Source organism: Pteronotus mesoamericanus, unplaced genomic scaffold (genome assembly GCF_021234165.1).
Source record: "Pteronotus mesoamericanus isolate MK-2021 breed Mesoamerican mustached bat unplaced genomic scaffold, CSHL_Meso_final contig_130, whole genome shotgun sequence".
Lineage (NCBI taxonomy): Eukaryota > Metazoa > Chordata > Mammalia > Chiroptera > Mormoopidae > Pteronotus > Pteronotus mesoamericanus.
Genome location: NW_026555060.1, coordinates 20,547,360 through 20,560,126, shown reverse-complemented (window position 1 = coordinate 20,560,126; position 12,767 = coordinate 20,547,360). Strand labels below are relative to the sequence as shown.

Genomic DNA, 12,767 nt, shown 5'->3' with positions numbered 1-12,767 from the left:
CAGTATAACAGATTAGAGAAATATTCTGTGTAATCCAAGAAAGGAAGCTGTAGGCAGAAGAAACATAACTGGAGACACAGAAAATATTGACATTCTTTTAGTGAACTGAAGTGGAATGAATGAAACCTTTATAATAGTCAAAAGTGATCATCAGTTGATTCTGCTCTGGCTTTGTATATGACGCCTATACTTCTAGATGAAAAATTAAAAGTTTGGTTAAACAGCCAGCTATTTTGTGTATACATTGGAAACTTGTTCAACCGAATTTGTCAGTGTATTAAATAGCTTTTTGGCCTAATCAACTGTATTTTTAAAGATAATGATTTTATCTTTAAGTTGTAGTTGCCAGATGATTATCATGTGGTGAAATAAGAAAGACTGTTATAGTGTGCGGTCTTTAAAATGCAACCTATATTTCCTAAAGAGGTCCTTATTGACACCAACAGTAATTATCCGTTATCATGTCTCATCCTGTATAATCTTGTGAAAAAATTAAACCTGAGAAATTTAACATTTTTTTGCCTTCTAAATTCTGGTCTTCATCAGATGAACCAGTCTTTTTTAAGGTTATTCTCTATTAAACTTGTTTACAACTTAAATATCTTAAGGTGAAAGTCATAATGATAATTCCTTCTCATGAGTTGGAATAAGGTAAATAAAAATGATATAAATTATCAAAAGAAATATTTAATACTGAGAATCAATAGAAAACCAATTTGAGTGAAAGTAAAATAAATAAGCTTGAAGATAACATATGGAATAGGACTATTAGGATGGACTAATGATGTGGCAGAATACAGGTACTTTCCTGGAAATAAATAAGAAGAAATGTTTTATAAGGGGAAAAACATCTAGAAGCCAGGAACCTGTGCTGATAGAATTAGAATAATACTGCATTCTTGCATTGTAATTCAATAAGGGAACTCTTCAAGAGGACACCACCGTCTTAAATTCTATTGGATGTTGTGGCTCAGTGGATTGAATGCCAGCCTGAGGACCAAGGGGTCACCGGTTTGATTCACAGTCAGGGCACATGCCTCAGCTGCGGGCCAGGTCCTCAGCTGGGGGTTTGCAAGAGGCAACCACACATTGATGTTTCTCTTCCTTTCTTTCTTCCTCCATTCCCCTTTCTCTAAAAAATAAATAAAATATTTTTAAAAATCCCATTGGAAATGCTTCTGATTTTCTGGTTGCTTTTCTTTAAAAATTTTTAAAATTTATTGATTTGAGAGAGAGACAGAAAGACAGACAGACAGACAGACAGACATCGATTTCTGGTTCCACCTATTTATGCATTCATTGGTTGATTCTTATATGTGCCCTGACCAGGGATGGAACCCTCACAACTTTGGCATATAGGGATGATGCTCTAACCAACTGAGCTATCTAGCCAGGGCCCAGTCATTTTTCTCAATTTTCATTAGAATCAACTAGATTAGTAAACACCAAAATGTGCTTCCATGTTCCCACATGTTTTTACATGTTATTTATGATCCTCAGGAAATTTCCTGATCTTGATAGGAAGATAGCTAAAATTAGGGCATATTTTACCCTCTCCCTTTCCTAAGCCCATATCCCTAATCTATGGTCAATATACAGAATCCTTTAATCCTTCCAGTTCGAGAAATTTGGATTTCTAGCCTTTGTCACTTCAAAAGCACACTGTACACCCATCATTGCAGGTTGAGAGGTACCTTTTGTTTAGAGTGTCTCTATATGAGTCCTCACATTCACTCTTGAACCTCCTGATTTTCAGCTTGCTAATTTCTTTCCTCTTTATCAGTCAGTTGGGGGCAGTTGCTGTATTCTTTGGTGTTTACTCTCTCTCTCTCTCTCTCTCTCTCTCTCTCTCTATATCATCTATCTATCTACACAGTCTGAATCTCTCTTCAAATATGATGGATGTGTATGTGTGTAGTCAATTCTTTTTCTTTGTTAGGGAGGCTACTCTCCCAAGATTGACCTAAGATCGTCAGGAGCCATTTGTCATGTAGAACCCTGAGCTAAATATATCATTTACTCCTCAATGTTTTTCCTCTTGATTTTGTAAGGGTAAAACATGCTTCTCAGAGAGCAGTGTGCCTGATATCCTATGAGATTCCAACTAGAATAAATCTTGACCTTATTGAAAATCGCTATTGGCCCAGGAAAAAGCAGCATTCTGGCAAAGAGACAGAAAATAAAATACTCTGAGCTTCCTGGGGCTACTTCCTATAATCCAGGTCGCCTGCTCTCTCACGGCCTTTTGCGTAACTTCTAAACAAATTCAACTCTTTCACACAGCAGCAAATTTAACTGTTGCTGTACTCTGTCGCTGTGCCAAAGAAAATAGTCTTTTGTATTTAAAGGAAAGAAAACAAGGTTTCATGACTCTGTAAATAGCAAAGAAAATAAATGACAACAATGAAAGGGTAACGGGGAATACTTTCATACATGGGTTATTTACTAAACCCTGGAAATTTACCAGCAGGGTTAATCTGGAAAGATTAGCTAGATTTTTGCTTTTCCTGTTTATTTTAAAGAAATTGGGTGTGTTATTTCAAAGTCCTAAAAGAAAAAGAACTAGGGGCAAAGATGGAGCCATTAGCAAAAGGCATCCAAATAGGAAAGGAGGAAGTAAAGCTATCATTGTTTGCAGATGACATGATAGTGTACATAGAGAACCCTGTAGACTCTACCAAAAAACTCCTCAACCTAATAAGTGAATTTGGCAAAACAGCAGGATACAAAGTCAACATTCAGAAATCAAAGGCATTTTTATACACAAGCAATGCAATAGAAGAAGAAGAAATCAGAAAAAAATACCATTCGATATAGCAAGAAGAAAAATCAAGTACCTAGGCATAAATTTAACCAAAGACGTAAAAGACCTGTACACAGAAAACTATACAACATTGAAAAAAGAAATTAAGGAAGACACAAATAAATGGAAGCATATACCATGCTCATGGATTGGAAGAATTGATATCATCAAAATGTCCATACTACCCAAAGCAATGTATAGATTCAATGCAATCCCTATTAAGATACCAATGACATATTTCACAGAAATAGAACAGCAATGAAATCAATAAGGAAAAAAAGTCTTCTGGAAATCTGCCAAAGTGACATTGCCTTATTCAAGCACACTAACTCCCAGTTGCGCTGGATGGTTTCTAAAGAAAGTTAAGAATGAACGTAGCTCTGGGTGGCCAGTGGAAACTCATTCTCTTATAAAGATCAGTGTCCTAGACTGGGTTTTCCCTAAGTAGAGGCTAAGACAAAGCCTTGAGTGAAGGCAATTCATCTGGGAGGTGTTCTCAGGGAGCAGGACTGAGGGGCAGATCAAGTAAAAGAGAGGATAAAAAGTCAATAAAACAATGTGTTTTTATTAAGTTGACCACCATTCCGGTGGATCCATAACATAGAACTTTCTGAAGGGGCTCCTGTCCCCATTGTTCAGGGCCAGCCCTGCAGGCATTATTCCCCCCACTCTCAGGTTATACATGCTTGAGTGCCAAGGGAGTTCCTGTGGCTGTTCCATGCCATTATGTCAGAGAAGCCCAGGGAGGGAGAAAGAGGAATGCGGTGTGGGCCTGAAGCAAGGCTCTATGCAAAACAAATTACCACCTTGGAACTGGTCTCTGCAAATGTGACTAGGGTAAGAGGAGGGGCTGAGAGAATATAAAATAGAATGAGAGTGAGGTCCATTAACAGTTGACCCCTTCCACCACTCAAATATGTGCATGTTCTCCTTTACTTATAAGTCCCATCTATCATGGTGGTAGCCAGGCATAACTCCACAAAGGCTTAATACAAAATAGTGGAACAAGCTCCAAACCCTGCTGGTCTTGAGGCCATATTTGATGTTCATTAGCTCTCTCCTGTAGCACCCAATCTTGATTCCCCTCATCATCAGGCAACACCTTGGCTGCCCTGGATTTCTTTCCTCATAGGGCAACTCAGACTTCACTGAGAGATCTGCTTTGACTTTGTCAGGCCATGTTTCCTGTAGTAGCCTGTTCAGCATTGTCAATAGGCATGGAAGCACCAAGAGATGCTTCCAAGAATCCCCAGGTTTCTGGATATGTTCTTTGCTTTACTTCATCAGGTAGCAATAACCTTAACTCCCATTATAACTAGTGACAATTACTTCAATATTGTAACTTTTCTCAACTGGTTGATTCATTGGTATCAGGAGCTCAAATGACCAGGTGGTAGTATCAGCTTCAAGTTCAGTGGAAATATTCTCCAGTGTATTCTCTTCAAGAAAAAGGTGGTCTGACAGTGCTACTCTTTTGCATGAACAGGAAGCACAATTTCCACAAGTAGAAAAACTGGCAGTGATTGGCAACCATCTCTTCATGATTTTCTCTATTATTTATGCCCTCATTTCTTATTTCCTTCCTTCTATTCACTTTGTATTTAATTTTCTGTTTATTTTTTGCTTTATGTGGTAGAATGATATAGCATCAACTTTAATCTTTCTTCTTTTCTATTCTAAGCACTGAAAGTTATAAATTTCCCTTTAGCACTGCTTTAGCTGAGTCCCATATATTTTCATATGTTGTGTTTTCAATACTATTTTGAAATGTTTTTATTAAACATATGTTTTTTTAGCCGTATGTTGCTTCATTTCTCAATATTTGGAACTTTTCTGAATATCATTTTGCTATTGACTTTAATTCCTTCATAGTCAGAAAATATACTTTATATTTAGTTTTGAAATTCTTGAGACTTGTTTTATGGCCCAGCATGATCTGTCCTGGTGAGTGGCCCTTTGTGCATTTGAAAAGTACATTAGTGCAGTGGTTATTGTCTGCGAGGTTTTGTGAAAGTCAGGCTGGTCAATTTTATTACTCATATTTTCAAATTCTGTACTGATTTTTTTTTCTCCACTTGTTCTCATAGTTGAGGAAGTTATGTTAAAATATAAACCTATATTCATGGTTTGTGTATTTCATTCTTAGTTCTTTCCATTTTGCTTCATGCACTTGAATTTCTGTTATTAAATGCATGTATACTTAGCATTGTTATGTCTTCTTGATGGGTCAATACTTTTATCATGCTAAAAGATTCCTCTTTATCTCTGGTACAGCTCCTTGTCTTGAAGCCTCCTTTGTCTGGTGTTAATATAGTCACACCTGCTTTCCTGCTTACTGTTTGCATGGAATATCTTTTTCACCCTTTTATCTTCCACTTATCTATGGAAAATAAGTGGCGGTGCCTTGATAGACTATTTGAACGGTCATTTAACAGAAGTATGCCTGATACAACTGATAATCCCTGTGATGGATAGGTTAGTATCCATTTATCTTGCTTATCTACTTTCTCTTAATTCTATTTATAACCAGATCTATTGATTTGCCAACTTTTTCATAGTCTCATGTTTCCTACAAAGATGTAGTGAGATTTGTTCTCTCAGTATATAATGGGTATATAATGACCCACCGCTAACCCAAAGGTATACAAGCCCTAAGCTTGGGAACCTGTGACTATCTTATCTTACATGTCAACGGTGACCTTGCAGATGTGATTCAGATTTAAGACCTTGAGATGGGGAGATTATCCTGGAGAACCTGTGGTCCCAATCTACTCACGTGAATCCTTAAAACTGTAAAACCTTTTCCATCTGAGGTCAGAGAAAGAGATGTGCTAACAGAAGTGGGGTCAGAGAGATATGGCATTGCTGACTTTAAAAATGGAAGAAGGGGTCCAGGAGGCAAGGAAGACAGGCAGCCTCTAGAAGCTGGAAAATGCAAGGAAGCAGGTTCTCTTGAGGGCTCCAGAATGGGGAGTGGCCCTGCCGACACGTTAATTTTAGCGTGGTGAGCTGAAAGATAAATGTGTATTGTTTTAAGCAGCCTGGTTTGCGGTGACTTGTTAACCAGTATAGAAGATGAATATATCCCTGTGCTACCTGCTAACCTTGGTTTAGTGGTACTTGGGAATGGAGGGCAGCCTTATAGGAGCATCTCTTTCTGAGAATCAAAGTTCCTTGTAAGAAAATTCTGAGACTGAAAGCCAAGAGGATTTTTCAGCTCCACCTTCTCTAACCTTTACAAAATTTCTCAGGTAGGAGGAAAAGATAAGCTCTGAAAGTATTGTTTTCTTCAAGGGTTTGATAAGAGACTTTAACAAATGTGATTTATTGCTTAAAGAAATTAATTTATTAAAAATATAAATAGGTTATGCCAAGAAAAGGTTTATTTTGGATCTGAAAGAAGTTTCAAACCTTTAGGCAATGTTTCTGAAGTCTTAAATCCCGTGAAACTGTTTCCATAGCAACAGGCCCATAGAAACTTCAAGGAACTATCACTATGAATGTAACCGAAGATGTCTCTAGAATTGAGGGAACAGGACAACTGCCCAGGATCCAAAATGTTAATAACACCTGAGCTGACAGTAGAGGAGCTGTAACTCAGAGAGGTAGGTAGTGGAGAAGGAAGCGCCTCACTAATTCATGCCAGAACAACATAAAACAACCCAGAGTTCAGGTGCCTGCTCTGGTACATCATGGCAAATTACTTGAGAATATTATTTCCTGCCTCTACCACCACATAGTTCTCCCAATGTCTTCCCCCTTCCCTCTGAACATTTTTTCTGGGGATGTTCTTTTAAAACTTCTGTTCCTCATCAAGACTGGTACTAATGTTCCTTCAATCATGATTTCACTTACATAATAAAGGGGGCAGAAAAAGCAAGATTGAAGAACAGTCACTTAGAGAAATTTGCTTATCTACCCTCTTCTAGGAAGTGTCTCCTACAAGTAAAATCTCAGCCAGAGTTTTCCTGGAGCATTTTTGAATTTCCAGATAATTTTTCTTGTATGAAAGGGTAAAGAGTATTTTGAATTTGAACTTAAGATCCTTTGCTTTTTAAAATATACCCAAACACACGTCAAAATAAGATTTGAATATTAAGCCCAGTCAATAAATAGGGTTATTAATAGTTTAGATGAAAAACATCCATTGGCTTCTCTATAATTATTTTAGTTCAGTGCATGTAACAGCTTCAAGATAATGAATTTGGTGAAAAGAACATAAATTGACGAAACAGCTACCTTTCTAGTTAGGCTTCACCTTGTAGTCACCTGACTATAAAATTAAACTAAAGTAGAACTTACACTTTTGGGATACTTGTCCTATTCCTTCCTCCACATTACTTTTTTATCTTTCAATTTATTCTTTGATTGAGTCTTTATTTCTCAGAGAAATCTAGATAAATCCAATGCAATTCAGCCAATTGCAGTACCAATTGCAATATGATCACCAAGCTGGCTCTGGTAAACGAGCCCTTTCTCCATGCAAAAAACTAGTAAGCCATCATTTCTTTGGAGTTTGGCAATACCTAGATGGAGTGCCCTTTAAACAATATCGATCCATAGAAAGGGGATATTTCTTTGAAAAATACATGTTAAATGACCTTGATATATGTATTTGCTTTCAACATATATCATATTTAAAAATCAATGAATGCAGCTGACACCATTTCAAATACTCTTTTGTGTGAAAAAAAGACAACCGTTTAAAAACAATTTTAGGCAGCAAAATTAATATAATTTAATATTCACAATTATTTCTTCACAGGAGCGAGAAGGGCAAATTGTTCCTACCAGCAATTTTGAAATATTTTTATTCCCTTTCTTTAAAAAATTGACCAATAGAAATATTTGTATTTTTCTGCTACTTATGTCTTTTCCTTGTAGCTAGTCTCTTAAATCATGCTCGTGTATGAACACATGTGCGCGCGCACACACACGCACACACATATACCTTCTAAAATAATCCATTTCTTAGGAAAATGTTAAAGCTGCTGATAGCTCTCTTTGCTAAGCTAAACAACTAAAAATTTTTCTAACTGAATCACTTTCCCTAAGAAAAAATAATGAGGTGCAATGTTAGTTACAAGTGAAAAGCAGGTAACATTTTTGTCTCTCCTAATTGTGAATGACAATAATGTGGTCTTTGTCTTATAGCTCAGTTTTTAAAAAAGAAAATTTCATTTATTTTCTGCTGCAAACTCTTTCATGAATTTCTTTGGAAAGATACCATTGAGAATTTAGGAGCTTATTATATCCTGTATTTGAATATTTAACAAAACATCTAATAATGAATTTTAATAAATAACTATTTATTACATATATTTTATTGATTATGCTATTACAGTTGTCCCATTCTTTTCTCTCCTCTTTAGTCCCTTCTGTCCTGCACTTCCCCTCCCACCAGCAATCCCCCCACCTTAGTTCACGTCCATGGGTCATGCATATAAGTTCTTTGGCTTCTCCATTTCCTATACTATTCTTAACCTCCCCCTGCCTATTATGTACATACTATTTATGCTTCTTATTCCTTGTAACTTTTTCTCCATTCTCCCCTTTCCCCATCCCCTCTGATCTCCATTTCTGTGTTCTGTCCCTGTTCTAGTTGTTTGCTTATTTTGTTTTCATTTTTTTTAGGTTCAGTTGTTGATAGTTGTGATTTTGTTATCATTTTACTGTTCATAGTTTTTGATCTTTTTCTTAGGTAAGTCCCTTTAACATTTTATATAATAAGGGCTTGGTGATGATGAACTCCTTTAACTTCACCTTATCTAGAAAGCACTTTATCTGCCCTTCCATTCTAGATGATAGCTTTGCTGGATAGAGTAATCTTGGATGTAGGTACTTGCCTTTCATGACTTTAAATACTTCTTGCCAGCCCCTTCTTGCCTGCATGGTTTCTTTTGAGAAATCAGTTGATAGTCTTATGGGAACTCCTTTGCAGATAACTGTCTCCTTTTCTCTTGCTGCTTTTAAGATTCTCTCCTTATCTTTAATCTTGGGTAATGTAATTATGATGTGCCTTGGTGTGTGCTTCTTTGGATCCATCTTCTTTGGGACTCTCTGAGCTTCCTGGATCTCCTGGAAGTCTATTTCCTTTGGCAGACTGGGGAAGTTCTCCATTATTTTTTCAAATAAGTTTTCAATTTCCTGCTCTTCCTCTTCTCCTTCTGGCATCCTTATGATTCAGATGTTGGAACTTTTAAAGTTGTCCCAGAGGTTCCTAAGCCTCTCCTCATTTTGTTGAATTCTTGTTTCTTCTTTCTGCTCTGGTTGAATGTTTATCTCTCCCTTCTGCTCCAAATCCTTGATCTGAGTCCCAGTTTCCTTCCCTTTCCTGTTGGTTCCCTGTATATTTTTCTTTATTTCACTTTACATAGCCTTCACTTTTTCCTCTATTTTGCAACCATACTCAACCAATTCTCTGAGCATCCAGATTACCAGTGTTTTGAACTGTACATCTGATAGGCTGGCTATCTGTTCATTGCTTAGTTCTATTGTGGAGCTTTGATCTGCTCTTTCATTTGAGTCATTTTTTTTTTTTGTCTCAGCACTCCTGTTACATTGGAAGGGGTGGAGCCTTAAGTATTCGCCAAGGTGGGGCAATCCAGGTTGCTGTGTTGTGATGCTGTGTGTGAGGGAGGGGTCCAAGAGGGAACAATGCCGCTTGCTCAGCTCCCCTCCAGCTTTCAGTCACTTCCACTGCTACTCATAAGCAAATTGGGCCCTTCTAGTGCTGTTTCCTGGGTGGGTGGGTTTGTATATGTTCTGGGACCCTGCTGGTTTCTCCAACAAACTCTCCTGTGTGGTTAGGAGTTTCTCCTGCTGCCATATCCTCCGCAGGTTTTTACAGCCAGAGGTTTTGAGGCTTTCTTTTCCTGCACTAGAACCCTGGGTTGCACAGTCTTTCTCACTCCCCAGCTATTCCTCCCAGTTTATCAGTACACAAATGTGGGACCACCTGGTCTGCCAGCCACCACCTAGCCCACCTGGTCCTCAAGCTGCCACCTTGCTGCACAGCCTCTCTGCCCCTGCTGTCTGTCTCTGCCCCTCCTACAGGTCTGGATGAATGTTTCCTAAACTCCTTGCTTGTCAGACTTCCATACAGTTCAATTTTCTGGCAGTTCTGGTTATTTTTTTATTTTAAATTTGTTGTTATCCTTCTTTTGGTTGTGGGAGGAGGCAAAGTGTACCTACCTATGCCTCCATCTTGGCTGGAAGTCTAATTAGTAAATAACTTTAAAATAAGCCTCTAGTTGGCAATTCCAGATACATTGAAAGCTGTAGTCTTTACTTTCTTGCTTGATAAGAAAAATTAAGAATGCTGTATTAAGTTGTTCTGTGAACTCAGCTGCTAATTTAAAAAGGCCTAAATCCACAATAGGCCCTCCCTATGTTAACAGGAATAAATCTCTCAGTCATTATCTCAATCTGTGTTGAGAGTCTTACTATTAATAAAATATGACACTAAAAGAAATCACCCTAACATCCATCTTTATATTGCTGTCAAAATGAATAACCAAGGTCTCTCTTTAGATTCTCTCTCCCCACCCCTCTCTCTCTTGCATGTAGATGTTGAGTACTTCAAACACCATTGATTGAAAAGACTATTTTTTTTCCATTTAATTACTTTTGTACCTTTGTCAAAGATTTGTTGATTATACTTCTGTGGATCTGTTTCTGGTCTCTCTGTTCTGTTACAATGATGTGTTTATCCATTCTTTCACCAATAATACATTGTCAATTACTGTAGCTTTACAGTAAGTCTTAAAGTTGAGAATTGTCAATTTTCCAATGCTTTTCTTCTCCTTCAACATTAAGTTGGCTATTCTGGGTCTTTTGCAACTCTTTGTAAACTTAAGAATCAGTTTTTAAATTTTCATAGAAAAACTTGTAGGATTTTGATTTGCATTGCTTGAATCTAAGGAAAAACTGATGTCTTGAAAATATTGAGTCATATCCATGAACATGGAAATTCTCTCTATTTATTTAGTTTTTCCTTGATAGCATTTATTTGAGTTTTGTAGTTTTCCTCGTATAGATCTTAAACCTATTTTGTTAGATTTATATCTAAGTATTTTATTTTTGTTGCTAATGTAAATGGTAATGCATTTAATTTAAATTTCACTTGTTCAGTCCTGCTACATAGAAAAATGATTAACTTTTGTATATTAATCTTGTATCTTGCAACCTTAATATAAGCACTTATTAGTTCCAGGAGCTATTTTTGTTGATGCTTTTGGATTTTCTACAAAGATGATCATGTCAACTGCAAATAAAGACATTTTTTTTCTTCTTTCCCAGTCTGTATACCTTTCATTTCCTTTTCTCCTCTTTTGATTCCTCTTCTGTATTGTTTCCCTCCTGTCCCATTCCCTCCCTTGGCCTTTCCTTTCTCTCTCCTCCCCTCCCTTCCCCTTCTTTCTCTTCTTCTCCATGAATCTGAGGAAATTTCACTCTATCCTTAGTTTTCTGTGAAGTTTTATCATGATGTGTATTGGATTTTGTCAATGATTTTTATGTGTTTATTGATAAGATTATGTGATTTTTCTTTTTTAGCTTGGTATTGTAGAGTAGATTATAATTGATGTTTGAATGTTGAATCAGCATTGCTTACCTGCTGTAAGTCCCACTTGGTTGTGCTGTATAATTTTTTTATACATTGTTTTATTCAATGTGCTACTATTTTGTTGAATTTTTTGCATCTCTGTTCATGAGAGATATTGGTCTGTACTTTTCTTTTCTTGTAATTGTCTAGTTTTGGTATTCAGACAAAGCTGGCCTCACAGAATTAATTAGAAAGTATTTCCTTTGCTTCTGTTTTCTAAAAGATTATAGGAAATTGGCATAACTTCTTCCTTAAATGTTTGGTAGAATGTACTGGCGAATACATCTGTGCCTGCCATTCTCTGTTTTGAAAGTTTATTAAATTTATTTTATAGATATAGGCTTATTCAGATTGCCTACTTATTCTTCTGTGAGTTTTAGTAGAATGTATCTTTTAAAGAATCAGTGCATTTTATCTAGGTTATCAAATTTGTGGCCATAGAATTGTTTATAATTTTTATCATGTTTTATTTTCCATGGAATTTGTAGTGATGTCCCTGATTTTATTTCTGATGTAATTTGTGTCTTCTGTCTTTTTTCCTTAGTTAGCCTGGATAGAGGTTTATTGAGCTTATTGATCTTTTCACAGAATCAAGTTTTGGTTTTATTGATTTACTGTTTTCAATTTTGTTTATTTCTCCTTTAATTTTTATTTTTTTCTTCTCACTTTGGATTTAATTTTCAATTCTCCAGTTTCCGGAGGTAGAAGCTTAGATTATTGATTTTAGATCTTTCTTCCCCCCACCCCACTATTTTCCTACTTTCCTGCTTCCCCAAAACTTTGTTTATTGCATCTTCATTTTCATTTAGTTCAAAGTATTTTAAAATTTGTCTTAAGATTTCTTTTTTGATCCTTGTATTATTTAGAACTGTGCTATTTAATCTCTATGTATTTGGGATTTTCTAGCTGTCTTTCTGTCATTAATTTTTAGTTTAATTCTATTGTTATCTGAGAGAAGACATTGTAAAATTTCTGTTCTTTTTAAAATTATTTTTATTTTTGTTCGAGTACAGTTGTCTCTATTTTCCCACCACCATTTTATTCCACTCTATCCACCTTCACCTCCCACCCTCAATTTCTTAAAGTATGTTTTACGGCCATAGTGTGGTCTATCTAGGTGACTGTTTTAGATGAGCTTGAGAAGAATGTTAATTATGCTGTTATTGGCTGAAGTAGTTTATATACGTCAATTATATCCAGTTGATTGATGATGCTCTGTAGTTCAACTGTGATTGTACTGATTTTTGTCTTCTGGGTCTATCCATTTTTAATAGAGAGCTGTTAAAGTCTCCAACAATAATAATAGATCCATCTGATTCTCCTTGCAGTTCTATTAGTTTTGCCTCATATATTTTGACA

General features: G+C 36.3%; 1 protein-coding gene across 2 annotated transcripts in view; it reads left to right on the top strand.

Moving 5' to 3' along the window:
- The window catches only part of SLC39A12 (solute carrier family 39 member 12), a 65,567-nt gene that overhangs the window by 46,218 nt on the left and 6,582 nt on the right, over nucleotides 1-12,767 (top strand). The gene's annotated exons all lie outside the window — the stretch shown is intronic.